The sequence below is a fragment of the Bos javanicus genome, chromosome 13 (genome assembly GCF_032452875.1).
Source record: "Bos javanicus breed banteng chromosome 13, ARS-OSU_banteng_1.0, whole genome shotgun sequence".
Classification (NCBI taxonomy): domain Eukaryota; kingdom Metazoa; phylum Chordata; class Mammalia; order Artiodactyla; family Bovidae; genus Bos; species Bos javanicus.
In genome coordinates, this window is record NC_083880.1 from 57,150,139 (window position 1) to 57,177,808 (window position 27,670).

Below are 27,670 nucleotides of genomic sequence, written 5' to 3' on the forward strand. Positions count from 1 at the left end.
CCCCAGCAGGATTTCCCACAAAGATTTTGGGATAAGCTCACTGTGGAAATAAATGTGGATCAAGAAGACTTCTGGAGGGCTTCCTTGGTGACTCAGTGGTAAAGAATCTGCCTGCCAGTGCAGGAGACAATCCCTGATCCAGGAAGATCCCACATGTCACATGGCAACTAGGCTCGTGTGCCACCGCTGTTGAGCCTGTGCTCTAGAGCCCAGGAGCCACAACTACTGAGCCCACACGCTGCAAATACTGAAGCCCACGCACCCTAGAGCCTGTGCTCCGCAACAAGAAAAGCCACTACAATGAGAAGACCGTGCACCACAACTGGAGAGTAACCCCTACTTGCTGCAACTAGAGAAAAGCCCAAATAGCAATGATGACCCAGCACAGCCAAAAATAAAAATAAATAAAATATTTTTTAATGTGATCTATTTTTTAAAAAGGAGATATCTAGAGATTGAGAACTGGGGAGAGCCAAAGTTTAGAGCTAGAAAGGTTCAGGAAAGGGGACAGAAAAGAGAATCCAGCTGTGATTCAACCCAACTGGCACACTGCCCTGCACTGGTAACGGAGGGAGGGTACCAACCCACACATCTGTGGTCTCCCCTGTATTTCCAACGCCGTTTATGCACTGGCTCATCTGCTTACTCAAAAGTACTTCTTGAGACATGAACAATGGAGAGGGTATTGTCAAGATGCTCACTGGTTGGAAGACAGGACTGATGGTACAAAATCGTTAGAATTCTGCATAAGTTATCTATGAAATGCCCAGGGTGGGGATGAGTAGGGATCCATGGGGACCCACCCACCAGCTCACTTAGGTCAATATGTGCATCTGACTACACTGATCCAATCCATCTCTTTAAATGAAAAAGAGGGCAGTAGGCAATACCAAGATACAAAATAATGAGAAAATCTAGGCGCCACTGTTAAACAGGTTATAAGATCCAGTGGAACAACTAGATAGGAACCAAGATCATGCAATTGCTGTGAAAACATGGCAGATTCAAATAACGCATAAATACAGTAAAAGTTATGAGTGAAAGAACAGAAGAAAACCCTTGCACGCATATGCAGATGATTTTCTTCCCAGCCATGCCGCAAGGCACGCTGCTTGCAGAATCTTAGTTCCCCTACCAGGGACTGAACCCACGTCCCCTGCAGTGGAAGCACGGAGTCCTAACCTCTGGACCACCAGAGAAATTCCCCAAAATAATTTTCAACAAGGGTGCCAAGGCCATTCAATGGGGGAAGAATCAGCCTTTTCAACGAATGGTACCAGGAAAACTGGAAATCCACATACAAAAAAATAGTTATGTAACACCATATACAAAAAGTCATATACAGAAATGGTATGAACCTAACAGAAGCAGAAGATATTAAGAAGAGGTGGCAAGAATACACAGAAGAACTGTACAAAAAAGAGCTTCACGACCCAGATAATCACGATGGTGTGGTCATTCACCTAGAGCCAGACATCCTGAAATGTGAAGTCAAGTGGGCCTTAGAAAGCATCACTATGAACAAAGTTAGTGAAGGTGATGGAATTCCAGTGGAGCTATTTCAAATCCTGAAAGATGATGCTGTAAAAGTGTTGCACTCAATATGCCAGCAAATTTGGAAAACTCAGCAGTGGCCACAGGACTGAAAAAGGTCAGTTTTCATTCCAATCCCAAAGAAAGGCAATGCCAAAGAATGCTCAAACTATCTCACAATTGCACTCATCTCACACACTAGTAAAGTAATGCTCAAAATTTAGAAAAGGCAGAGGAACCAGAGATCAAACTGCCAACATTTGCTAGATCATTGAAAAAGCAAGAGAGTTCCAGAAAAACATCCATTTATGCTTTATTGACTATGCCAAGGCCTTTGACTGTGTGGATCACAATAAACTGTGGAAAATTCTGAAAGACATAGGAATACCAGACCACCTGACCTGCCTCTTGAGAAACCTATATACAGGTCAGGAAGCAACTGGACATAGAACAACAGACTGGTTCCAAATAGGAAAAGGAGTACGTCAAGGCTATATATTGTCATCCTGCTTATTTAACTTATATGCAGAGTACATCATGAGAAACGCTGGACTGGATGAAGCACAAGCTGGAATCAAGATTGCTGGGAGAAATATCAATAACCTCAGATATGCAGATGACACCACCCTTATGGCAGAAAGTAAAGAGGAACTAAAAAGCCTCTTGATGAAAGTGAAAGAGGAGAGTGAAAAGTTGCCTTAAAGCTCAACATTCAGAAAATGAAGATCATGGCATCTGGTCCCATCACTTCATGGCAAATAGATGGGGAAACAGTGGAAACAGTGTCAGACTTCATTTTGGGGGCTCCAAAATCACTGCAGATGGTGATTGCAGCCATGAAATTAAAAGACACTAACTCCTTGGAAGGAAAGTTATGACCAACCTAGATAGCATATTCAAAAGCAGAGACATTACTTTGCCAACAAAGGTCCGTCTAGTCAAGGCTATGGTTTTTCCAGTGGTCATGTATGGATGTGAGAGTTGGACTGTGAAGAAAGCTGAACGCCAAAGAATTGATACTTTTGAACTGTGGTGTTGGAGAAGACTCTTGAGAGTCCCTTGGACTGCAAGGAGATCCAACCAGTCCATCCTAAAGGAGATCAGCCCTGGGATTTCTTTGGAAGGACTGATGCTGAAGCTGAAACTCCAATACTTTGGCCACCTCATGTGAAGAGTTGACTCATTGGAAAAGACCCTGATGCTGGGAGAGATTGGGGGCAGAAGGAGAAGGGGACGACAGAGGATGAGACGGCTGGATGGCATCACTGACTCAATGGACGTGAGTCTGAGTGAACTCCAGGAGTTGGTGATGGACAGGGAGGCCTGGCGTGCTATGATTCATGGGGTCGCAAAGAATCGGACATGACTGAGCAACTGAACTGAACTGAACTGATACAAAAATTCACTCAAAATGGTTCAAAGACCTAAACCTAAGAACTAAAACTATAAAACTCTTAGAAGAAAACTAGGGGAAAAACTTCATTACACTGAATTTTGCAATGATTTCTTGGATACGACACCAAAGTACAGAAAGAACAGAAAGAAGAAGCATACTGTTCCCCATAGTAGCTGCACCAATTTACATTCCCACCAGTAGTATACGAGGGTCCCCTTTTCTCTGCATCCTTGCCAATGTGTGTTGTTTCTTGTCTTTTTAGATAGTTGTCATTCTGACAGGTGTGATGTGCTATCTCATTGTGGGTCAAAGCTAAAAGTTACAAGTACTGTATGATCCAGCAATTCCACTTCTGGGCATTTTCTTCAAAGAAAAGAAAAAAAAAACTAATTTAAAAAGACATATGCACCCCAGTGTTCATCGCAGCATTATTTACAATCACCAACACACAGAGCAACGTAAGTGTCCATCTATAGGTGAATGGATAAAAAGATGTGGTATATATATACAGTGGAATATTACTCAGCCATAAACATGAAATCTTGGCTTGAGTGAACACATGGATGGGTCTGGATAATATTATGCTAAGTGGAATAAGTCAGAGAAAAAGCAAATACTGTATGATTTCTCTTACATGTGAAATCTAAAAAACAAAACAAAACAGAAATAGACTCATAATGCAGGGAATTAACTGGTGGTTGTCAGAGAGGAGGGGACTGGGGGAATGGACAAAATAGGTGAAGTTGATTAAGAGGTACAAACTCCCAGCTAAAAAATAAATGAGGATATAATGGGGATATAATGGACACCTAGGGAATACAGTCAATAATATTGCAACAGCTTTGTATGGTAATTGATGGTGAATGGTCTACTGCAGTGATCATTTCATAATATATAAAAATGTATTCAAAATGTATAAAAATATCAAAACACTATGTTATATACCTGAAACTAATATATATGATATTGTATATTAATTATAAGTCAACAAAATGCAAACAATTTGGATTTCATCAAAATCAAAAACGTCTGTGCATCAAAGATCACTATCAACAGAGCAAAAAGGCAACATGCAGAATGGGAGAAAATATTTGCAAAGCACATATCTGATAAGGAATTAACATCTAAAATATGTAGTGAATACTAAAACTCAACAAAGAAACAGATTCAAAAGTGGCAAAGGGCTTGAATAGACATTTCTCCAAAGAAAATGTACAAATGATCAATCAGCACATGAAGGAGGAGCAGAATCACTAATCACTGTCACTGGTTGTTTAGTTGCTAAGTCATGGCTGACTCTTTTGCGACCCCATGGACTGTAGCCTGCCAGGCTCCTCTGTCCTTGGGATTTCTCAGGCAAGTATCCTGGAGTGGGTTGCCATTTCCTTCTGCACCCTAATTATTAGAGAAATGCAAATCAAAACCACCATGAGATAGCAATTTCTACACCCCTGTTTATAGCAGCATTATTCACAATAACCAAAAAGTTAAAGCAACCCAAATGCCCATCAAACTTACGGTTACCAAAGTAGAAAGGGGAGGGGAAGGGATAAATTAAGAGTTTGAGATTAATACATACCTATCACTATATATAAAATAAACAACAAAGACCTACTGTATAACACCAGGAATTATATTCACTATCTTGTAATAATTATAATGGAAAAGAGTTTGAAAAGAATCTAAAATGGAATCACTTTGCTATACACTAGGAACTAACACAGCATTGTAGACCAATTATCCTTCAATTAAAAAAAACAAGTCCCAGGCTTCACAGGTGGCTCAGTGGTAAAGCATCTGCCTGCCAAGGCAGAAGGCAAATGAGAGGCAGGTTTGAGCCCTGGATCAGGAAGATCCCTTGAAGTAGGAAATGGTAACCCACTCCAGTATTCTTGCCTGGAGAATCCCATGGACAGAGAATCCTGGTGGGCTACAGTCCATGGGGTCGCAAAGAGTCGGACACAATCAGCAACTAAACAACAAAAAAATGTTCCAGTGGTGGTGGTGATGGTTGAGCAGTGATAAGAATTTTACTTAATGCCACAAAACTGTACACTAAAAATGGATTAAAACGTTAAATACTATGTTATGTAGATATGGCAAAAGGGTAAATCTTGTGTGTGTGTGTGTGTGTGTATATATATATAAAACCACAATTAAAAAATTAAATTAAAAGGGGGTGGAAATCCTCCTATACACCCCCAAAGGTACTGATGACATGCATGCTTAGTTACATTCAGTCGTGTCTCACTCTTTGCAACCCCATGGACTGTAGCCCGCCAGGGTCCTCTGTCCATGGGATTCTCCAGGCAAGACTACTGGCATGGGTTGCCATGCCCTCCTCCAGGGGATCTTCCCAACCCAGGGATCGAACCCAGGTCTCCTCCATTGCAGGAGGAATCTTAACAGCTGAGCTACCAGGGGTGACCAACTGATGACAGTAATGGCCAAGTAAGTTGTTATATTCTTTTTTTTTTTTTTTCAGAGCTCTTTAGTCCACGGACAGAGGGTTGTTAGTCTTTGAAAGAGTAATTGGGGCAAATCATTTCTAACCCCTCTCAGCTCCTCTACAAAGCATAGCTGGTCTGCAGTGACCGCTCAGCATATTGCTCCCACCATGTCTTGAAGGGGGAGGTGAAGGAGAGCATGTGATTCAGAAAGGGGCCCCTGAAATTCGATCCTCATCTTACTGCTGCTGTAAATCTGTCCCTCCATGCCCAGCACCTGGCGAGGCACTCGGAATGTGATACATTGCTGGACTGACTTCCAGGCTTCTCTGTAGTTTCTATAAAGGCAGGGTAGCCTCCAATTAAAATTAAAAAAAAATAATAATAAATTTAAATAAATAAATAAATAAAGGCAGGGTGGCAGTGGGGACTTGAAAGATAATACAAGTTTCAAACGAAAGAGATGTTCCAGATCTCTTATTAAAAAAAAAAAAAAAGTCAGGAGAAAGGTCAGGGAAGAAAGGTTACATGGTAATGAAGGGGGAGGGCACAAATCCCAAGGTGGCCTTGACTTTTTAATTTAAATCCAGGGCCCATCACTAGCTGTGGCTCCTCATGAATGATAAGCAGAGACTGTCCAGATGTGGCTGCCACCCGGGGCGATCAAACCACACGAAGTTGCTTTAGAATAATACATTACTCTGGATGAAACGTTTCAACAGGTGCTGATTTCCTAGGCGGAATGGTCTCTTTCCCCGAGGCAAGAAAATACTTCTTTTGCATACCCTACCCTTAGAAACAGTAAAAGCCCCTTGGCCTCTGTGTGATGCTGATTTCCCTGGTAGGTGTCACCTCCTTTGTTTTGGGGTCACTTGAATTATAATTGTTGAACTAGTCTGGCCTTTGGCCGGAAACAAGCTCTCTTTGAGCACTTTCTCTCTCTGGAGGGGAATTTTACTTTTAAATAGCAATAGGTATACAAATGAAGGCTTCCATGCTAGCTTGGGCATTGTTTGAAAGAGAAACATTATTTCATGACATTTTGGAAAATATTTCAAGTGAATGGATTCCTTTGATGTTCAAACAAATTAAAGGTTAAATCACTTCATGGAGTTGTGAGGGACAGGAAACAAGATTATTTGCTGTGTGCATGGCTTTTTTGTTTGCCTTAAATACTTATTTGGTACCCGTCCCTTAGAGTTCCTTGAAAAATTAGTGTTTAAACATACGCTATGTGGGTTCTTCCAAGCAAGACCTCTGGGTCATCCATTGATCTCATCAAATGTGTTTAAAAATCTGGCATATTTGTCCATGGGTCTTGCTGGGGGCTTTTTGTTTTTGTTTTCCTGCGCTGGCTATTTAAATTAATTTAAATTCATTCTTTTCATGTGTCATTGAGAAACACATGATCGTTCCTGCTGACTGCCCAATGTATTCTCTGGAGCTCAACCCTGCCCATGCTTCTATAAAGTGTGTGTGTTCAGGATGGGAAAGAGGTGGCGAAAGTCCCTGGGAAGTTGTGTCAGTAGATTAAAAAAAAAAATCTGGGCAAAGCAGGGGTAATGAAATTAAATACTAACATGTAAAGTACACAGCTGGCTCTAAGATTTTCAGATTTGGTTTTCACCACGGGTGCTTTTCCACAACACAGAGATGCTGACGCTTTCTCTGGGAAACAGAGAAGCATTGTGGGGAGTGATCGGGCAAGGGGTGGTGATGCTTCTAGCTTCTGAGGAGGTTTTACAGCCCTGGTGCGTTTGTTCTGTCTCACAATAGACTTACGAATAAGATTTCATGGTTAGAAGTAGCCTCAGACACCCAGGGAAGGAAGGCAGGGCCTTGGGAGAACATCCTTACATCAACCAAAACCGAGGGCAGAGGTTGTCTAAACAAGCTTTGAGAAATAACAATTCTGCACAAAGCAGAGCCCAGTTCTGTGCTGTAGTGAAAGTTCAAAGCTATCCAGATTCAGCAGAGGCGATGGCTGTGTGCAAAGGGAAATGTGCCCAGCATCAAAAGCCACTGTGGTGACCTAGAGGGGTGGGGTAGGGGCAGTGGGAAGGAGATTCAAGAGGGAGGGGATATATGTATATGCTATGCTATGCTAAGTCACTTCAGTCGTGTCTGACTCTGTGCGACCCCATAGACGGCAGCCCACCAGGCTCCCCCGTCCCTGGGATTCTCCAGGCAAGAACACTGGAGTGGGTTGCCATTTCCTTCTCCAATGCATGAAAGTGAAAAGAGAAAGTGAAGTCGTTCAGTCGTGTCCGACTCTTAGCGACCCCATGGACTGCAGCCTACCAGGCTCCTCCATCCATGGGATTTTCCAGGCGAGAGTACAGTAGAAGCTAACACAACATAGAAAAGCAATTAATACTTCAATTTTTTTTTTTTTAAGTGGAAAACTAAGGTGCTGCAGGTGTTGCAGGAAGGCAGACCCCTTCCAGGGCCCGAAACTGGGCTCTTGTCTAACACTCGAAATGAATTGTCCGAGGAGACACATGTGCTGACAAAGCAAGAGATTTTATTGGGAAAGGGCACCAGGGTGGAGAGCAGTAGGGTAAGGGAATGCAGGAGAACTGCTCTGCCGCGTGGCTCGCAGTCTCTGGTTTTATGGTGATGGGATTAGTTTCTGGGTGGTCTTTGGCCAATCATTCTAATTCAGAGTCTTTCCTGGTGATGCACGCATCGCTCAGCCAAGATGGATGCTAGCGAGAGGGATTCTGGGAAGTGGACGGACACAAGGCGTCTCCTTTAGATCTTTCCCGAACTCTTCCAGTTGGTGGTGGCTTATTAGTTCCATATTCCTTATCAGGAGTTCCTGTCATGAAACAACTCATGCAAATGGTTACTATGGTGCCTGGCCAGGGTGGGTGGTTTCAATCAGTGTGCTTCCCCTAACAACTTCCCCCTGAGAGACTTCATACTCAAGATACTTCTTGGGAATTGGGGCGGAGGTCTCTTTCTTCTGTAACTTCTTCCTGCTGTGCATGGGCGTAGGCCTGCGTAGCAGAGCAGAAGTCTCTCTCTACCTGATCTAAGTTGGGGTGTTCCACATCTGAAACCAGCTTCCACCCTTGTAGTAGCAGCAATTTAGCTTGAAACTGTTGGCCCCTCTCAGAGATGAAATAGACAAGGGCCAAACAGGAGACCTAACAGGATGGTCATCTCTGGTCCCCGGAAACAGAAGGCAACATTTGGGGTGAGGGCTGCAGGGTTTGTGACCCTTTTTGATTGGTTGGTAGTGAGGCAACAGAGCTGTGCTCCAGGAATCTTGTGTTCAGTCTGAAGTTACCAACCTCCACCTGGGTGGGGGCGCAAAGACACTGTTATGCATATTTCTTTGAGTAGGAACCAGGACTCTGTCTGGAGGCTGTACCAACCTTTGATTGTTGTTCCTGTTTCTGTATCCCCTCCCTTCCCTGATTAGCAAGGGTTTGAATCCACCCTTTGGAACTCAGGGAAGGTCAAGGAGGCTGAATGAAGCATATATCCTACAGACAAGAAATGAAGAACACAGAACAGATCTCTACTCCAGAGCCCCACAGAGTTATACTCAGTTTTAATTTAGGGAACTAGGCAACTATGACTGTGATAACTTCCTGTCAAAATGGAGCATTGGGCTGCCTCAGCTTGGAGTATAGACACTGAATTGGAAGTATTTCTGAGTTCCAAGTTCTAGATCTGAGTCTTGTATGATTACAAAATCTCAATCCCTTGGTCTGCCATTTTGGTGTAACAGACCCCAATTAGAAGTAGTTGGAGGAGTGATAACTGGAATTTAGAAGACAAAATAAATCTCATTTCTTTTTAGAAGAATAGACCTGAAACCCAGTCCAGAGCTGGCACTTCAGGGAGACTTGTAGCCGGGTAGCCAGTTGCCTAGTTTTATAAAAAATAAGGTTACTAGTTTCCAGCAGACATTGTTTTGAGAATGGTGGCATCCACGCCTGACACAATTCAGAAAACTCAAGTGTTTAGCAATACAAGGTCTAATCTGAAAGTACACCCATAGCATCACCTAATTATTTCCCAGGATATCTGAACCATAGCTACTCTATTTTGACTTTTAATTGTAAACTTTTCCTTAATGACATCAGTGTTTCTCTAGGTATGAGAAGATGCAAGAATTGGGACCATAAAATCTTCTCCTGAAAAGATTTAACTATCTGAAGGCCTGTTCTGCCAGTTTTTCCCAGAGCACAGAGTGCCTCATTCCTGATTTTCACCCTGAACTCCTTTCAGGGGCGTTGAAAGTCAGCAGTTGCAGCGGCCATGATTTAATCTTTGTAGATGTAGCCGGCAAGTGTCAGTCTTCAGTTGGCAGAGCCCCTTTTTGCTCATAAACTTGACCATGATTTTCAGGGGGGCATTTCATGACCATTTTATCCCATGGTGCTGGGAATGTCCATTCTCAGGTTTGGCAAAGATTTTGTTGACAGGCCACTCAATGTGCTGTTACTGGACTAGGCCATAAAAAAGTATCCAAAATTCTCTGGACCACCTGTCTTACTAGCCTCTTGGTCCAGGAAAATATTCCGTCTTGTTGCTTCTTCCCATATCTAGAGTTACACTGTTACCATCATCGATCTCATATGGGACTATATATTATTCTATTAGAGGCCTCACACACACATTTGATGGTGTAAGAAACAGTAATTTTGTAAAACAGGTGAAATACAAATAACATAGCCAGCAGTATTAGTAAAGTCACAAGTAAGACTTAAGAGCTTCCATTAGATGTAGCCCAGTATATCTCAGGTCATCTGATTTAGTCTGCTCTGTAGAATCTTTATCTTCCAGGGAAATTATATATTGGCACTGTCTATAAGGCACATAGCCCCGTTTTCTAGTGGTACTAGACCGATTGTCCTTAGTATGATTTAATTGTTTCCAACACAGAGGAGACTTTAAACCTAAATTATCATAGCCTGGTGTTATCTATATAAATCCATCCCATAATTGTGGGAGATTTTTTCCTTCTGTGCTGAAACTTTTCTTGTTGCTCTGATTGAGCTTGAGTAATAGAAAAAAGCTCAAATTTATGGCCAGAGTCAGAGCAGGCATTATTAATTGGCCCGGTGAGGGGATCCCATCTAGTACTATCACTGCAACCTGAGTATGACTATAATTTTTTTTTTTAAGTAAATTTTCTCAGGGCCAACCAGTTAGAGTCTTGTAGTAGAGAAATTTACCAAGGTAACCCAGAACTAGACACAGGTAATTGGCCACAAACCCAACAATTGAATTGATTTCTGAAACTAGCATAGAATCAGGCCTATGATAGAAAAGCATTTGATTTATATGCAAAGGTCTAAGAAGTCAAGAAAACATAAATGATCATACGAATCAGGTCCAGCATCTTGGGGAAGCTGTCTGCGTATGATGTCATCGTCTTCTCATCCTGGTGTAGTGTAGTTTCTCCTGATAAAAAGTCCTTCCATCCAGGTTGGAGACAGTCCCTTAAATTATGTCGTTTTCTAGTCTTGGTTGCAGATCATGAGGCATCTGATCTTCATCCAAAGATAGATTACTGAGATAAGCTTCAGAAACAAACTTAAGGTGTTCTTTAAGCATTCAATTAAATTTTACATTAATATCACATAACAGCAAAGAACTATCTAAGAGATAAGTCTTACTAGACGCAGACCTCCATTAACAAACTGGGATTTAACATTTTTTGAAATATCTTTTTCTCCCTAAAGTTACCCTCATTTTTATCAAATATAACCAAATTAAGCCTAGTTTGTTTGCAAAATAGGTCTGTTCTCACTAATTTTGGTCTGATGATTTATATAACCATAATTGATTATAGACTTTTAATATGCTGAAACATTTATAGAGTCTCAGACTGAACTTTTAAAATAAAACAAGGCTGGGAAACTCACACCAAAGGCTTATCACAGATTTTGCCTAACAAATCTAGGTGAATTCTTCCTTTTTTAAGGTCTCAAAAATTTCTTGAGATTTTTGTACCCCTGAGATAACCTTCCTAACTCATTTGATAAACTTACTGGAAACCTAAGAATTTCCAATTTTTGGAGGAGTCAGAGAGAAAATATAATTGTTTTGTTTATAACGTTTAATTTTACCAAAGTATTGTCATAATTCGTTTGAGAGGAAGGTTTTCCCTACTCCCTGAAAACCCATAATTTTTCAGATACAAACCATAAAAGTTATAAGCATATTCACTGGTCCATTCAGTCCTTCTGTTAACTTTTGTGAAGTCATCAGGTTTTCCATTAGAGTACCAGGACATATCAGAATGTTAAGAACTCCATATAATTTCTAGGATATCTGTATTCGTAATTTTACCATACATTATAACATGAATGGATTTATTACTCATTTGATAATCTTTTTCATGTAATTTAACCAACCAAATAAACACAGTTTAATATCTCTCTTTGGGATGTTTCAGGGGCCCTCTGAAGCACCCCAAAGTTAGCTAGAGGTCAAAAGAACTTCAGAAGAATTCTATTTAGGAAGTTTTATCAAAAAGATCAATTAAAAGGGTTTAGAACATTTGGTCAGATTTAGTCAATGTTGATGGGTGTATCATTTAGCTTGTTGATATGTTACAATAGGCCTAAAAACCAAGGCTCAAGGTCTAGTGAAAGTCAGCTCTGCCATCTTGGACCTACTTGACTAACCAGCTTTCTTATGGATGTGTCATTTCTAACAAAATCCATTTATCTAACTAATTGTAATCCAATTTTAGAAAATCCTGATCATGCATAACTCTTTAGTATTTTTCACACCTTTTTCTTTCTTTTTTTTAATACTGAAAACACACTTCCTACTTTCACTTAGCAAACCAAGAACTAACTTTTATATCAGCATTTTATAGATTGGTGAGCATAAATACCAGTGATAATTTCTAAAACTCTTGCTTTCTTAGAACATTTTAGAATGGCACCAAACATTATTCATTTATAGTCCCAAATCTCTTTAGTTTCTCTGTAAAAGGAAATTAGTGTTTAGTAGTAAATGTTTCAAAATCTTACTTTATTTGGAAATGACCTAACTATTCAATAGACTTCCAACCCTTAGCACACTTAGCACAACCCTTAGAAATTTAAGTTACACCAATCTGGAGAGACTATTTTAGACAGATATTTCTAAAGAATAATTATTCTTAATAAAGTTTATATAAAAGCTCATATCTCATTTACATTTTTTAGAAGTTTCTTCACTTGAGGTAATTTCCTTGTTGACAAACTTGTAACAGATATAATATTTAACTTGTATTAAACCTAGGTACAATGAAAATATTCTATTTAATGTTAATTACTCTAAGACATGTCTATATTAGATAGGTCAACAAACAAACATTAATATCAGGTATTTAATACTGAATATTTCCCAGTTCACATGAACCTGGAATTTATCATTTAATTTAGAATTATTTGATTTGTAAGCACTTACCTTTTTTAAGCCAGTTAAATAGAGCTCATTTACAAATTAACCTCAAAAATATTACCCAGAGACAAAGACATACCAAGACATATTTAGACAGACACAGTGCAAGATCTAGCTTCATTTTCTAAGTTTAGTCATGAATTAGATACTACAATATAAAATTTACTAGTTTATTTAAAAAGCAGTTGAAATAAATAAAAATTTTAAAGTCTTTTTCCCCTTTTCCCTCAGTCTCAGGAGTTAGAGATGGTCTAGATAAGTGTTCCTGAGAGCCCTGCTCTCAAGGAACAGGGAAAGAAAATCGAGTTCTAACAAAATGGTGGCAGGTCTAAACCAAATGGTGGCCAGACAAAGCAAAATGGCCATCAAAAATCACAACACAGAACACAGAGCTGAAACACACACATATAAACCTGGCAGTCCTCATCAGACACTCCCTTAAATACAATACAGTCTCTCAGAAAACCTCCTATAGAGACACAGAACTTCAGATCCAAGTACTAACATCAAAGATTTCAAAGGGAGGAAAGGAAGCCAGGTTGAAAGAAGAAGGGGGAGGAGGTGGGAGAGGGGGTGAAAGGGGTGGCCTTACAGACGTCTCCTGCCACCTACAGATACCCAGGCTTTATGGGACTTTTCCCTGAGCCTCCAGAGAAGGGAGGACTGGAGCTTAGCCCTACCAGAAATCAGACCAGACCAGAACCAGAATTCGAGTTCTCTGCCGAGAGGAAGTGATCAATCTCCAATCCTCAGCTCAGGCTGAGGGCCCTTCGACCAGATTCCTGCGTCCAGGACCAGGGGACTAGAAAAACAGTGAAGGATAGGAAGGGTTAAGGAGAGGGAAGGGGAAAGAGGTCAGTAAAGTCTCTTGTTCTTTACTGGTCGGGGCACTCTGGCCAGTTGTCCACGTCAGGAAGAGACCAGGGACAAAAGGGTCCCAGTTGAGGCCGCTGGGTCTGGTCCATTGGCAGACAAGCTGGCCCCTGAGTTCCCCGAGTGGTCAGGATGTCAGTCTCAGCAAAGAAGAGTCCCCTCCAGAGTCGCCATTTTTTGCAGGAAGGCGGACCCCTTCCAGACCCCGAAACTGGGCTCTTGTCTAACACTTGGAAATGAATTGTCCGAGGAGACACATGTGCTGACAAAGCAAGAGATTTTATTGGGAAAGGGCACCAGGGTGGAGAGCAGTAGGGTAAGGGAACGCAGGAGAACTGCTCTGCCGCGTGGCTCGCAGTCTCTGGTTTTATGGTGATGGGATTAGTTTCTGGGTGGTCTTTGGCCAATCATTCAGAGTCTTTCCTGATGGTGCACACATCACTCAGCCAAGATGGGTGCTAGCGAGAGGGATTCTGGGAAGTGGACCGACACACGGCGTCTCCTTTAGATCTTTCCTGAACTCTTCTGGTTGGTGGTGGCTTATTAGTTCCATATTCCTTATCAGGCGCTCCTGTCATGAAACAACTCATGTAAATGGTTACTATAGTGCCTGGCCAGGGTGGGTGGTTTTAATCAGTGTGCTTCCCCTAACACAGGGAGAGCCTACAAGGTTGCATCCCTGTGAGCTAAAGCTGATGGAAGCCTCACCTGCCAAGGCCAGTTCTGGGACTTCTCCTACCTGCAAACCAGAGAAAAGGGAAGCCTGCATTCTGTGACAGGACCCAGTTAATTTCAGGATGTGTTATAAACCTTCTGCTGCAGAACTTTGGCAGAAAGCAAATCTGTCATCTCGAGAGGAGTTCGATGTTCTAAATAAGTACAATTAGGATGATAAGCACACATCTCCCTCCTCGAAACCCCTTCATTATTAAGAGAGAGAAGGATACAGACAGAGTGGGACAGGAAGAGTCTGGTAAGAAAGTAAATGACTCCAAAACAGACCAGAGGGTGGAGGGCGACTGGCAGCTTCCGATGAATGAAACCAATTTTTCTCCCAAAGCTTCTGGAGTATAAATGGCTTGGATCAGCTTCTGCATTGGCAACTGAAGATGGCAAACTGTTGCTGAAATGCAAAGTGGCTCAGATGGTAAAGAATCCACCTGCAATGCGGGAGACCTGGGTTTGATCCTTGGGTTGCAAAGATCCGCTGGAGGAGGGCATGGCAACCCACTCCAGTATTTTTGCCTGGAGACTCCCCATGGACAGAGGAGCCTGGCGGGCTACAGTCCATGGGGTCACAAAGACTTGGACACACCTCTGTGACTGAGGGCAACAGCACAGTGTCCACCGCATTGTGAGGCCAAACAAGACCAAAACATCCACGACTGGAACAGAGAAAGCTTTACTGCAGGGTCCTGCAAGGAGACGGTGGCTCATTCCTTACAAATACCGAACTCTGACTTCCCTGGTGGCTCAGTGGTAGAGAATTTGCCTGCCAACAGAGGAGACATGGGTTTGATCCCTGGTCCAGGAAGATCCCACAGGCACTGGGGCAGCTAAGCCTGTGCCCCATAACTACTGAACCTGTGCCCTAGAGCCCTTGCTCCGTGATGAGAGAAGCCACCGCAGTGAGAAGCCCACTTGCCACAACTAGAGAAAACCTGCACAGCAATGAAGACCCAGCAGAACCAAAATAAATAAATTAATTTAATTAATTACCAGCCTTTTAATTAATTTATTAAATAAAAATAACCAGCCTTCTGGTCCTGGAAGGCTTTCAGCAAAACCCTTTTCTAGGAAAGGTGAAGGAGGCACAAGGTTGCAAACATCTTGGCATCACAGCCTTTGTTCTTGAGGTCAGGTCATGGTCAGGTAATTAGGTTCTGGGAAATCTATACCAAATGAATGTTATTCTCTGTTCTGACAAGAAGGTCCAGGTCCCCAGATCCTGTCCAGCTGCCATCACTGAGGGAGCCAGGCGCCCGGGACTCAACTGGCCTTCAGGCTCCTCAGGCTGCCCGTAAGGAGGGGGCCAGTAGGCTGCACCCTATGCAGACAGCCGCTGCCATGAGATGGCTGTGGCAGGGATAGGCGAGAGGGTCACCACAACCACCTCAAGGCCTGGGCCCAGCAGTGGGCAGCCTTGGCAAGGGCTCTGGAACCTGCAGGACACAGCCTGCAGCCTGTTCCCCAGGCTCCTGGCTCACCCACTGGGCCGAGGCCAGGAGAACTGGAGGGCCCCAGGGAGAAGGCTGGGCTCCACCTCTTATCCTACTCTCAGTCTGAGGACCACCATTCCACAGACCATTGGCTGAATGCCCAGACTAAGGGTCACTCACTGACAGCTGGTTGCTTGTGGGAGGGGCCACTGCAGCGCTGACCAATAGCTGAACGGGGACCACTAACTGCTCTGCAGTAATCATCACCTGGAAACAGGGTGGTGGGGGAGGAGGGGTAATGGCCCATAGCAACCGTCTGGTGCTAGGGCTGTACTGGGCCACGCTCTATTACAAAACCTCTTCTAAACCAAAAGGGACACAAGAAATAAGATCTTGACACAAGAAATAAGATCAATTCACCTTATCTCATTTTATTTTATTTTTTGGTGTTCTCATCCAATACTTTTTTTAATAAGAGATGCTCAATAAATTCTTCAAAATGAAGTACTGAAAGTGTGTTTATATCTGTGGTTCTCACCTGGGAGTGGTGTGTCTGGCTCCCAGGGGACACTGGGTAGTGTCTGAAGACACTTCTGATTGTCACCATGCAGTGGTGGCCTCCCCCACCCCAACCTGATGTGTAATCAGCCCTTCCTTCCGTGACATTGGCCTGAGTGCACTGGCCCAAGTGCTCCATTGAGGCAAGGACCTTTCGGTCCACAGCCCCTCCTAGCCCATCAGGCCAGCCTACTCCTGCCACCCACCCACTGCACTGCTCTAGCAAGCAGACAGGAGCTCCACCCTGGGGGCACCAGCTCTGGGCCTATCTCTGGGGTCAGGAGCTGACTGTTGGGGTCAGGAGCTGACTGTTGGGGCCAGGGTGGGCTGAACCCACAGTACCTGACAACCCTCCACATGGCCACCGTGCTCTCTGCCATCTGCACACCTCATTCCACCGAGGGCTAAAGGACAATGTTGCAGGATCAGCTGGGTCCTTCAGACCTGGGGTGCAGTGGCAATGAGGCAGGTACCAGTTACAGTGGCCCAACTCAGCCATTGATTGGCACCACAGTTGACCCCCCACCTTTATATGTAAAAGGAGTTTGAATTCAGACCAAGGGAAGATGGTTTTTTGAGATGCTAGATGCTAGTCTGCCATCTTCTTAGTCTGCTAGCCTTCCCATTAAAATCATTAGTCCTTGTTTCAACTACCCAGGGCGGGGCGTGGGGTGTGGGCAGGCACATCACCCCTAGGTGAGAGTCACTGATGTAAACTCCCCTGCAATATTTCATTTTGAAGAATTTATTGAACATCACCTATAAAAAGTACCACATGGACTGGATGAGAACACCAAAAAATAAAATAAAATGAGATAAGATGAATTGAAATGATCTTATTTCTTGTGTCAAGATCTTATTTCTCACAGGCAATGGTGATGAAATTCTGCTCAATATTATGTGGCATCTTGGATGGGAGGGGAGTTTGGGGGAGAATGGATACATGTATTAATATATGTGTGGCTGAGTCCCTTGGCTGTTCATATAAAACTATCACAACATTGTTACTTGGCTATGAGAATGAAAGTGTTAGCTGCTCAGTCTTGTTCAACTCTTTGTGGCCCCATGGACTTAGCCCTCCAGGCTCCTCTGATGGGACTCTTCAGGCAAGAATACTGAAGTGGGTTGTTATTTCCTCCTTCAGGAGATCTTCCCAACCCAGGGATTGAACCCAGGTCTCCTGCATTGCAGGCAGATTCTTTACCATCTGAGCTACCAGGGAAGCCCAAAATAAATAAAAAATTTAGAGAACTCATCTCCCAATTTATTGGCCTGTCGTGTGGCAAGCAGAATGAGCTTGGGCTCGGTGACAGCCGCTTGGGGGAGGGAGGTTAGTTATCGGCATCTACTGGATGGAGGCCAGGGGTGCTGATAAACTCCTCCAGTGCACAAAGCAGCGCTACAAGGAAGCCTCTGGCCCCAAACGTCAATGTGCCAAGGCTGGGAATCCTGGACAGGACTGTGTCCTCTAAAGCTGTCAGTCATTCAGACAGGGATGCCTACAGAGAAGCCCTTTGCAAGCCAGGCTTTGTGTTTAGAAACCAGGGAGGTTTAGATGACAAGACACAAAATCCAATGCAAATCAGTTGAGGCACTACAGGGACCCCAGTGACTCTAGCAACTAAAATCGACATCTGTAACTTTTGAAAGTTGGACCATAAAGAAGGCTGAGCACTGAAGAATTGATGCTTTTAAACTTTGGTGTTGGAGAAGACTCTTGAGAGTCCCTTGGACTGCAAGGAGATGAAACCAGTCAATCCTAAAGGAAATCAACCCTGAATATTCATTGGAAGGACTGATGCTGAAGTTGAAGCTCCAATACTTTGGCCACCTGATGCAAAGAATAGACTCATTGGAAAAGACCCTGATGCTGGAAAAGATTGAAGGCAGGAGGAGAAGGGGGTGACAGAGGATGAGATGGTTGGATGGCATCACTGACTCAATGGACATGAGTTTGTGCAAGCTCCAGGAGATGGTGAAGGACAGGGAAGCCTGGTGTGCTGCAGTCCTTGGGGTCGCAAAGAGTCAGACACGGATGAGTGACTGAACAATAAAAACTTTTGATGAGTACCCCTGGTATGCTTACTCTAACTCTGCTCACTAGGGCCAACATGTCTGCAAACAAAAATTCAGGTATGGGGAAAAAAAAAAAAAACCTCAGGTATGCATTCATTTTATGGGCTTTGTCCTACTGAGATCCTCTGCCTGATCTGGGCAGAACTTCTGTTCTTCGTCAGTGGAGGTTGGGAGAAAAGAAAAAAAGCAATGCTGGAGCCCTTTGATTTTCTATTGTCTGCTAGCTCTAGGATTGATTACTTCACCTCTGAGGTTTGAACTTCTCCCTGGAAAATCATAGTGAAAATAAATGTAATTTATACAAACTCTTGAGCTTAAACATATACATTGTGCAAATTACTTTGGAAATGTTCCTTACAGCCTTGCCCATCAGAACTGTGCTGAAAGGGTGTCTGGTGAGCTTTGGAGCATTTATGAGTCCTAAGTCCATTTATAAGTCCACAAGTGCTAAGCTAACATCTTCCCCTTGCCCTCAGAAATAAAAAATAATTGGTTTCTCCTGGTATCCATTTTCACTCATGATCCTACATATGTCATGAGCTCTTTACTGATTAGGAAGTCATGATTAACATGTTCCCATAATTGCAAAGAGCAGAAGGAACATTCTACACATACCCATTGCTGTTGCTTCTTCTGCCAAAAATATAAACACTCATTTGAGTTTAGTTGGACATTCATTGCCACTAAAGAATCCCCCCATATCAGTGCTGGGAACTTGTTAGATGCTCCTCTGAAAACCATTGTTTGCTGAATTGAAACAAGTTCCTGAAGCATATCTTCCAAGGTTTTTAAAAAAGGATGAGACTACAGGTTTGGGTGTCAGGGAGTCACACTAACCATTTTGTGTTTGATTAAAAGCTTATCATCTAAAAATTGCATATTTCTTGTAAGAAATGGAAATTTCCCTTCAGTCTGGCCACTCAGAGGCAGCAAAAACTCCAAAGCGTTTCTTTGGAAGGAATGATGCTAAAGCTGAAACTCCAGTACTTTGGCCACCTCTTGCGAAGAGTTGACTCATTAGAAAAGACTCTGATGGTGGGAGGGATTGGGGGCAGGAGGAGAAGGGGACGACAGAGGATGAGATGGCTGGATGGCATCACTGACTCGATGGACGTGAGTCTGAGTGAACTCCGGGAGTTGGTGATGGACAGGGAGGCCTGGCATGTTGCGATTCATGGGGTCGCAAAGAGTCGGACACGACTGAGCGACTGATCTGATCTGATCTGATATATAGAATGGTGTAACCAGGCTGGTGAGAAAAAGGGACTGGAAAGACAGGTGAGACCACCTCAGCCTTTTATTTAGAAACCTTACATTTGTTTTGCACTGTTTTCCTTCAAAGCACTTTTTACATGTTTTGTACCTTTTGAGTCTCACCATATTCTAAAGCTGAGCTTTTTGAGGCAGGAAGACTGGGGCTTTTTGGTCTCTGTGTCCCCCTGTACCCAAAGTCTCATCAACCTAAGTTGGAGAGAACCTGGGGAGAAAGAACGCTCCCCTAGGACTGTCCCTGTTTTCGCATTCAAGGAAACAACAATGGCCATTTTGGAAGGCTGCTTCCAAGGTTAAGGTGGAAATCAATGCAAAACACCCTACGGGTATTCCTCTCAGCTTCTGGGTTCCACTGAGAGCTCTTTCAGAAGGATCCCCTCCCTTCTTGTACTCACTGTCTCCACTGCATGCTGAGCGGCGGCTCTGTAAGTTGCCATCCCTTTGTCTGTGGGGCTGTTCATCCCCGACCAGAAGTTGTTGTGTAGGTTCATGTTCTGGTTTCGCACACACTCCAGTTGCCAGCAGTTACAGCCCTAACTCAGAAATAGCTGAAGAAAGGCATCATAAACAAAGCATTATGGATTGGAGTTGGAGGTGGCTGTCTACATTCGTGACTGGAGTGTCCTGGAGGGTAGGAATGGGGGCTGATTTGTCTTTGAAACAGACACACAAACTGACAAGATGAAAATCCTCAATAACCACTTGGTCCATTGTTAGTTCATTAGTCAAATCATCACAGATTTTCTAGGGGCCAAGAACTCTTCCAAGCAACTTACAAGCATGATAACATTGAATCCTTACAGTGATGTTCCATGATCAAGCTAGAAGATGGCATTAACTCCTAATATGATGTGATGAGAAGGGCCCTTTACCTATGTGATTCCCTCCACAAAGCCCACCACTGCAGCTTAATCCCTAGGAAAACACCAGGGAAGCCCCCAAAAAGTATTAGTCATGTCTGACTCTTTGTGTGACCCCATGGACTGTAGCCCACCTATCCATGGAATTCTCCAGGCAAGAATACTGGAGTAGGTAGCCAGCCGTTCCCTTCTCCAGGGATCTTCCTGATCCAGGGATCGAACTCCGGTCTCCTGCATTGCAGGCAGATTTTTTTTTAACCATCTGAGCCACCAGGGACGTCAATCATGAGGAAAACCTCAGACAAACCCAAATGGAGGGACAAGCCACAAAACAACTGGCCGATCCTCCTCCAAACTGTCAAGGTTATCACAGCCCAGAGGAGCCTAAGGAGACATGATGATGGCCAAATGCAAAGGGGTGATCAGGATGGGGTCTTGGACCTGCAAAGGGACCTTAGGTGAAAATTAATGACATCTGAATAAACTGTGGCGTTTCATTCATAGTCCCTTGTCGGAACTGTCATTGTCACCAATGCACTACAGAAACGAAAGATGTGAAAAATACCCCTATTTTTCATTGGGTAAAGGTTTATGGACACTGTCTGTACTATCTTCGCAACTTTTCTGTAAATCTGAAACTATATTAAAATAAAAAACATGTTTAAATTAGAAAGCTTGCTTTAAAAAAAAAAAAAAAGAACCCTTTAAAGTAGGGATTTTTAACTGCCCCAATTTGATGGTGAGACTACTACCCAGGGGAGTCAAAACTTATTGTCTCCTAACCTGCTTATCATTCTAGCAGTTTGTCCCACCCTGCTCTGAGGCTCCTGTTAACACCACGGAAACCCTCCCAAGCCTCCTGAGAATTAAATGTGAGAGCAGATCTTGAAGGGGTCATTTCTCTGCTTGAAAAGTTGAGTCACCCAGGTTGCTCTGAAGGGCAGAGAGCAAGCCAACAAGGTCTGGGAGCTCAGGAAAACATCGCCAGATTGATTTAAAGGGATGTTCAGAGACCTCCTCAGAACTCCTGGGAAGTCTTGGATGTCTGAGGAGGTTGAAAAATTGTTCCAATTCTGTGAGGCCTGGGCAGCAGGAAATCATCCAGAGTAACCTCTCACACCATCGAGACACCAACTTTTCTGCCTCTCTGCGAAGTCCAAGACCCACAGCTGCTTCCAATCAGGATAAGCAAACCCTCCTTCCGGAGCATCTCACTCCACGGTCCCCATGGCTGGCTCTTCAAAGCACACTCCATCGCCCCATGCAAGGAAGAAAACACACACCCTTTCACCGCCTGGGGCCCGTGGTCCCTTCCCTCTTCACCATGTTATTTCTTTTCTGAGTCCTCAGCAGCTCCAGCCTTATCCACTGGGATTTCTTGGAAGGTCCCCTTGCTTCTGGTGTTTGCGTCATTCCAGTGAATTTCTCCCAATGACATTCAGATCTATAAACTTCCAGTGCTGCAAAAACTCGCCATGGACCGTGCTGGGCACTATGGGTTCTGCTTCCTCAGCATCCAGTCTCCCTTTTCTCCCATGACAGCTTGGGAGGTACTTCATCCCCACAGCTGGCTCCTTACCTTCAAGGTTCTTTGGGAGAGGCCTTCCCTCCCTTGTTCAGGCCTGGCTTAATCACAGTCCCAGTGAATATGGGTTTGTGGGAGGGGGATGTGAACCAAGAAGATTTGCCAGGGATTTTGTCACCAGCAAATGAGGGTCCTGAGTGCTCTTCAACGCCAAGGAAAGTCCCCTGTGATACCCCAGGGGGCTTCTGTTGGCTGCTGAATGATATGACCATGCTCCTTATGACATCACCCTCCCCCCAAAAAAGTCAACCTTTCAACTTACCAACTGTTGTGTGATACATTGTCCTGTGTATTCCACTGTTTTCCTCTAGGCTCTGTTCCAACACATTATTCCTTCTTGTTTGTTTTATAAAAATGGGGACATCCGATAAACACTCTTATGCTAGACTCGGTGGCCCTTCCCTACCATATTTATCAATCGACTCATTCTTTTGGACCCTGAAACATATGTCTTGAATGGATGTACTCCGGTTTATTGAACTTTTTACTTGCTGGTGGGCATTTATGCTGCATTCTACTACAACTGCCTTGGTGCACCTGTCAATGTACTTTTTTAAGACAAAGTCTAAAAGTAGACATGTTAGTTGAAAGGGAAAATGTCAGTGACCACGCCACGGATGGACCTCAAGAGCTCTGCTGTCGCACACCTTGACCCTGCCTCTCTGTGGCCACCATCTGATGGTGCCCTGAGTCTTGTTCTGTGAAATTTGAGGAGAGGGCTCCTGGTGAGTGAGAACCTTCTGTGTGTCAGGCTCTGAGCATTTAGAATTTTATGTGCATTTAACCCTGTGAAGCAAAAACAATTACTATCCCCATTTACTTTGCAACTCTATGGACTGTAGCCTACCAGGCTCCTCTGTCCATGGGATTCTCCAGGCAAGAATACTGGAGTGGGTTGCCATGCCCTCCTCCAGGGAATCAACCCAGGGATGAACCCACATCTCTTGCATCTCCTGCCCTGGTCGATGGGTTCTTAACCATTAGCGCTGCCTGGGAAGCCCACATTTACAGATGAGAAAACTGAAGCTCAGGGAAAGTCAGTAAGTTGCCCCAAATCGTAGATCTGATATATGGGGGAAAAAAAGAAATTTGGCTCCAGTCTTGCCTGACTTTGTAGCCTGTGCTCAGCACCCCCACCTCCCCTTCCCAGAGGCTGTTGGTGGGTGCATGGATGATGGATGGGTGGGTGATAGATGGATTACTTCCGCAATAATTGATTAGAAATCAGAGCAATTGGTGTGGGGTAGATGTGAAGTTCTCTTCATCTGGTTTGAATTATTATGAAATCAGGATTATGTTGTTATTTTTCAGGCTACATTCTGAAAGACAGTGATTACTTTCTTTTATTCATTTATTTTCTTTTTCTATCAGCTTTAGCTACTAAATCCTCCTCAGTATAACCTTCTGGATCTTCCCAGAACTGCACAGGAAGAGGAGGCTTACTGTGTTCTGAGCCGTCGACTTCTAGGGTGGGTCAGACGTCCTCACAGGCAAACAGGCCCTTCTGAGGTCATTGCCTTTGGGGCTGTTTTGTCCACAAACTTCTGGCTTCTCAGGGAAAACACATTTCTATATGTGGAGAAAAAGGAACCCTCGTGTACTGTTGATGGGAATGTAAATTGGTGCGTCCACTGTAGAGAACGTTATGGAGGTTTCTCAAAAAATTAAAACTAGAACTATCATGTGACCCAGCAATCCCACTCCTGGGTAGATGTCTGAAAAAAAGAAAAACACTAATTTGAAAAGATCCATGCACCCCAATGTTCATAGCAGCATTATTTACAATAACCAAGACATAGAAGCAATCTAAGTGTTCATCAGCATATGAGTGGATAAAGATATATAAATACATTACTGTTAGTCTCTCAGTCGAGTCCAACTTTTTGTGACCCCATGGACTGTAGACCACCAGGCTCCTCTGTCATCGGGATTCCCCAGGCAAGAATACTGAAGTGGCTTGCCATTTCCTCCTCCAGGGCCACCTAGGGATGGAACCTGGGTCTTCAGCATTGCAGGAGAGGGCCATAATGGGCACAACGTGTGTGATATCAGAGATTTGGCAAATGCAGGATGACCAATCTTCCTATTTTGCCCAGAACCGAGGAGGACCCTGGAATGTTACACTTCCAGTCCTAAAATGGGGGAAGTCCCAGGCAAACCAAGACAAGCTGGTCACCATGCCAAACATCTCTATCCTGTTAGGGATAAAAGAATGGATGGAGCTCATGAAGGCTCAGACTGGACCACTCCCCAAAGCTGGGGCCATGTACCTTGAGTCTCAAAGGCACATTCTAGAAAAGTTTGGTGGAGTTTGGGAATGCAAAAAAAAAAAAAAAACCTAAATATTAATGACTTTCCTCCCTGCCTAGGTGCTTCTGATTAAATCTAGGGTGTTTATGTCTGATAGGGGGCTTGACGGTAATGAAGTCAAATCACCCTGCTATCCTGCATGGGGCAAAACTCCATTCCAGGCAACCACCAGAGCTAAACCCACCAGCCACCAGAGTATATGGCAGGGCCTCAGAAATTGCAAAGCATTATGCAAATATAAGTAAGATATTATTTTCATCCTAGTCTATGAAGGTCCCTTGTGGTATTGGCAATTCTTATATGACAAAGATCTATGTTCCTTTTATGCTGAATTAATAATTCACTTATGCTAATAAAAGAAATCCAGTTGCCAGGGTCTCAGAACAACCCCATGTCCTCCCATGAATTCTAATATGCTGGTTTTTTTCCTTTTTTTTTTTCCTTTTGAACCAGCAAACGGGAACAGGTGAGTTGCAAACTCTTGGCATATTTTGAGCCAAAAGTGGTCCACAAATTTTTTTTTTTTTTAATGTGAGACACATGCCTCTGCTTTTGCTTGGCCTCAGAGCATACCACCAGCTGCAAGTCATTTGAATCGACTACCCATGTTTTTGGTTGAAGCGTGAGAGACCTGTGCTGATGTGACCTTTCACCCCTCTCCCTTACATGTGTAAGTTTTGTTTGTTCTCCACAAATGTGCATGCCGGGTGGGCCCCATCACAACATCAGCATTCCAACTCAGGTGGGTATAATTGAGCCTTCCCGTTAGCAGAAATAGGTCTAACTTGGTCTTGAAATCTGGGATGTCTAGAAACGGGCTGGACCCACAGTAGTTACTTGTAAGCAAATCAGACATGCCTGATGATTTTGAGGGGTCTCTTCTCCATAAAAGCCCAAAGACTTTCTTGTTCAAAGAATCAACCCTGTCACAAAATCCTTGTCTTTTGAAAACCGGAAGAAAGCCCTGGAAGCGTAACAGAAAACTACCTATCAAACTTGGATGCTAAAGAATTCATATTAATTCAGAAAAACCTTCCCTCGCTGACCTTCATCTTATCTCGACATTTAGTGAACCCCTGAAAGGTCATTTAAATACAGACAAATCTGCCTTTTGTCTCTCTGACTTGCAGGGTAGAAAATGGCTGAATGCCCCCAGAGGTATTTCATATTCGAGGCAGATCTGCAGTCTATTCAGGCCAGGGCTACGGCAAAGGCTTTGCAAGAAGGACAACAGCACATGGCTCCAAGAGACAGCTGACCAGGTGGGCTTCTTACAGATGGGGGCTTTTCACCACCTCCCTGAGTCCACCCCTAATGCTTTATAATTGCACTATTTTATCTGGTGATGTGGTTCTGCCCAAGCGCATCCAGAGATGGGCTGTAACTGTCTATCCACACAAATTCTTCCCTCTGGTACACCAGGTGTCATCTGAAATTCATACGTATGTAATTGAAAATGACATTTCCTCCCACTAGGCAGGAAACCACCAAGCAGTGACCACAGGAGTGATTAATAACATAGCTCCTCCCACCTCACTCCCCAGCTCCTAGGTTTAGGGTAGAAATCAATTAGACTTCCACCTTGAAGCTCCCTGCTGCTCCAAAGCATATTATTTTATTCCATCTGTCAGTAATTTCCAACAATCTGGTTATAAAATCAAAGTACAACCCAGAGGGTTTTTTTCCCCTCCATTCATACTCTTAGAAGCTCTTTCTCCCTCAGATGAAATTGTGTTGAAATCTGTGTAGTGAGGCTCCGATCCTTGGTCCTATAGCGCCCTTTGCACATTCCCAGGTCTGCGGGAATGTCCAGGCAGAGAACCGTTATTTCTCCAGCTCTGTTAATGTTTTGTGGCAGACATGTCCCGCAGGAGGGGGACTACAGCTTTGCTTCCCGCACCGCTGGTGAAAATTGAGTTGTCACAGCACAGGAAGTCCACGATCATTTCTAATCACCCCAACCCCTGGTGGGAAGCATTTAGCTTTGGGTCAGTTGCGCAGACCAAGGCAGGTATGAGGACAACCAGGGCAACAAGCCCATCTTCGCCACCCAGGTGCTTCATGTGGCCATGAAGTCACCGGAAGATAAAATGTTAAATGTTCTTCCTTCTCAACAGTTCTCTTAATTAAAGACCAATACGCGCCTTCTGTTCCCAGGCTCCCAGCCCTGAAGGGGTCTCTTCTGACACTTTGAAGGCAGCACATTTTGAAGTGCTTTTTCCCGATGCCTTCCTCATCGGATGCGGACCATTTTTATACGCATCAAACAAAAGATGACTCATCTACACTGATCCAGGAATTGGCTTTTTTTAATTGGCTGATCTCTATGGGGGAGTGGGGAGGACTCAGCTACTAATGGAAAAGGTTAAGCTTTTCAAACTTTATGTGAAATCAGAATGAAGATGGCCGAACAAAATAAAGCAGCCTCGGTGGGCGGGGTGTTTTGAGTGAGTCCTGGGTGAGACCACACGTGGGATAGAACCGCTCCTTCTCAAGCCAAAAACAGGCTTGTTTTTCAAATGCTTCCCCATCTCAATGAAGAGAGAATGAGAGAGAAAGAGGAAGACTCCAAATACAAACCTAAGCCTCTTGAATTTTATCAGATCCCAGGGTGTCTCACTTCTGTCCCTACGTAAGTCAGAAGAGACCGTCTCGCTCCACGCGTCTCACAAGATTCAACACCGGATGGCAGGCATTCGGATTTTTCTGTTATTACGGTGACTTTTTCCCTTTCATCTTTTCATCCAGATGACTGTAAAAACTGCAAGGCGATTAAAGCCATCTACTCCTTTATCAGAGGGTTTATGGACAGCAGTTCTCAAGCCTTGGGGTCAATGGACCCTTTAAGTATTTTGTTTTAAGCCTTAGATTACTCACGTGTTAACAGTTGGGGCGAGCTGTTGAAAAAATTAAAGAAGGCAGGGGGGAAAGTCAGGTTAAACCAGATGCTGACAGAAAACCCTAAATGTGTCCATATAGAGTTTTGCGCAGCTCTACACAACTCCGCCTTGAGCTGGTTGGAAATGCTACTTTCATCTTAGGTACTTCCCATTCTCAGGAACAGTAGACACCTTGTAGACAGGAGTGTGCATTTACATTTTAGGTCAATTTTCAGCTTTTCAGTTCCAGAAGAACCTCCTTCCTAGATCCCCAAGCATGGTGTGGATTTCTTGGTCATA